Raw genomic sequence first — 3,140 nt, 5'->3', positions numbered from 1 at the left:
TCTATGACAAGATGACTCTCATCTCGGCCATAGTGCAATTCTAGTTCAACTCATGAAACTATAGGTTGGGAACCCCTCAAGGCTTACCTTGTTGTAAATGTTTTATGAAAACCTTGGGTGAGTTAACCCAAGCGTATGGTTTAAGAAAGCAAAGGATCTTGGTAAAGATGTTCGGAAAAGTGGTGTATGGCTGTTTGTTGAACAACCAAGGTGTTGTGGGAAAAATGGTTTTAAAAAGGAGCACTGCGTATAAGTGTACACCAGCCCAACTTTTATCGCGCAACCACTCTACTCCTGGTGTGGGACGGGGCTTAGCCCGTAGTTTGTTGAAGCCGGCAGGAGCACCCTTCACAACTTTCTAGGGAGGGTCATGACGACCTCCGACGCCGGGTTGCGCTCCGGAGGAGGCAATACACTCGTCTTAAGCGATAGCCGGACGATTGCGAGGGTCTTCGTCATGGCGCCGGAGATACGCTCAAAAGGAGGTATGCTGCCGGGGTGCCGGGAAGGGGTAAGCCCGCGAGGGAAGGACTCGTGCCGATGGAGATGGGCGAAAGGTTATGTCCGGGTATCCGTCGTGGCATATGTTGTTATGCGGGGATGATGCCCACACGATAGGTATCCGGATAGTTGTGGGGAAAGTGTGCAAACTCCCGCAGAGTCAAATCTATTCGAATAGGCCGCGTCCGCGGTCATGGACGGGTTGCAAAGGTCTACCTTTACTGGGGCTTGCGTTTTGTTTTTGAACAAATGATTTGCAAAGGAAATGTTGTGTTTATGTGTACCGGAAGGGTACGGAAAAAGGGCGTGTGTTGACCATATGGAGATGGTCGTGGAAAAATGAAGGCCAAGTGGGGAACTCTTTCCTAAATGTTTCTTGGAGAGAACTCTTCTCTAACAAAGATATAGAGATGTCATAAGTATCTTTTGAAGTATCTTCTTCAATAAAGATATAGGTATGTCATAGGAATCCTCTAGCATTTCCATCAACTGAGATGGACTTATGCTACCTCATCTCCAATAAAGGTATAGATATGTCATAGAACTTCCTTAGCGTCCCCATCAATTGAGATGGCGGCATGCTATGTCCACAAGAGAAACTGACGCTCTTGTGCATGCTATATCCACAAGAGAAACTATTTCTCTTTCTCATGCTATTTCCACAAGAGAAATTAGCTCTTCCCTCTTGTCATCTTAGTTTAGCACTTGTTATCTTGCACTCTTGCAAAGTACCTTTCTTGATGGTTTGCGAGTACAATTCCAAATGTACTCACGGCTTTGTCCCTGGCTATTTACTTGGCCAGACTTGGAGGAACACGATGGATGAAGAAGGAGTTGACGGCGTCTATGCGAGCTAGGAACGTCTTCCCAGTCAGTTGCCTGTAGGGTTATGGCAGATGACTTGGGTACTGCGCTGCTGAAGTGATGATGCTACTCTGATGTTTAGTTAGGCCCTTCGAGGCTATTATGTAAGTATGGTCATGTGACCTCATTGTAATTTTCTTATTCCGCTTTGTAATGGATGGTGTAATTTGATATCAGTTCGGTTATGTGTTCACGGCGCACTGATCATGGGATCGTGAACTGTATACATAACAGGGAATTTCGGACAGCTAGTCCGGGGTCCCCACAATTAACATAACATGGTATTCTCTATCCATCGGATCCCGACAAACACAACATAGAGTATTACAGATAGATGATCTTGATCATGTTAGGCAGCTCACAAGATCCAACAATGAAGCACAATGAGGAGAAGACAACCATCTAGCTACTGCTATGGACCCATAGTCCAGGGGTGAACTACTCACTCATCACTCCGGAGGCGACCATGGCGGTGTAGAGTCCTCCGGGAGATGAATCCCCTCTCGGCGGGTGCCGGAGGAGATCTCAGAATCCCCGAGATGGGATTGGCGGCGGCGGCGTCTGCGGAGGGTTTTACGTATCGTGGTTTTTCGCATCGGGGTTTCGCGACGGAGGCTTTAAGTAGGCGGAAGGGCGAGTCGGAGGGCCGACGAGGGACCCACACCACGGGCGGCGCGGGCCCTCCTTGGCCGCGCCGCCTTGTGGTCCGGCCACCTCGTGGCCCCACTTCGTATGCTCTTCGGTCTTCCGGAAGGTTCGTGGCAAAATAGGCCCCTGGGTCTTGATTTCGTCCAATTCCGAGAATATTTCGTTACTAGGATTTCGAAACCAAAACAGCAGAAAACGAGCAATCGGCACTTCGGCATCTTGTTAATAGGTTAGTTCCAGAAAATGCACGAATATGACATAAAGTGTGCATAAAACATGTAGGTATCATCAATAATATGGCATAGAACATAAGAAATTATCGATACGTCGGAGACGTATCACGTCTCGCCAAGCTCGCCGGCAACACCGCTGCACCTACTCAGCAGCAACGCCGTGTCTCCACCGGCAAGAAGTTCGCCCCCAACAACCCCAATAACCGCAACGGCCGTCTCTACCACATGAACGCCGAAGAAGCCCAGGAAGCACCAGATGTTGTACTGGGTATGTTTTCACGTCAACCACATCCCCGCCGCAGTGTTGTTTGATTCCGGAGCATCTCATTCTTTTGTCACCGAAGACTTTGCATCAACAAGTAAAATTCAACCCCTCGGTTTGAAGCATGTTATGATAGTTCAAATCCCTGGATCAACCACCAAAGCCGAAAATTTTGTAAAAATGTACCAATCAAAATCCATGATGTAGATTTCTATGCCAATCTAATCATTCCGGGAACCAAAGGTTTGGAAGTCGTCCTAGGAATGGACTTGGATGTCAAAACACAATGGATTGATAGATCGTGCCAAGAAAGCCATAACCATGACTAGCAGCACCGGAATCGTAGTAGAGCATATCTCTGAAAAACTACCCAGAAAATTTACCTGCAACCAAAGTGTATCCAAGCCCACTCTGGATCAAATCAGGGTCGTTTGTCGCTACCCTGATGTGTTTCCGGATGATCTACCCGGTATGCCCCCGGATCGGGATATCGAGTTTATCATCGAGTTAATCCCCGGAACTGGACCCATAGCCCAGAGAGCCTACAGCATAAACGCAACCGAGCTTGTGGAGCTGAAGAAACAGATAGATGATATGTTGGCCAAGGGTCTGATTAGACCGAGTGCATCCCC

The sequence above is a fragment of the Lolium rigidum genome, chromosome 2 (assembly GCF_022539505.1).
Source record: "Lolium rigidum isolate FL_2022 chromosome 2, APGP_CSIRO_Lrig_0.1, whole genome shotgun sequence".
NCBI classification, from domain to species: Eukaryota; Viridiplantae; Streptophyta; class Magnoliopsida; order Poales; family Poaceae; genus Lolium; species Lolium rigidum.
Note: the sequence above shows the minus strand (reverse complement) of the source record.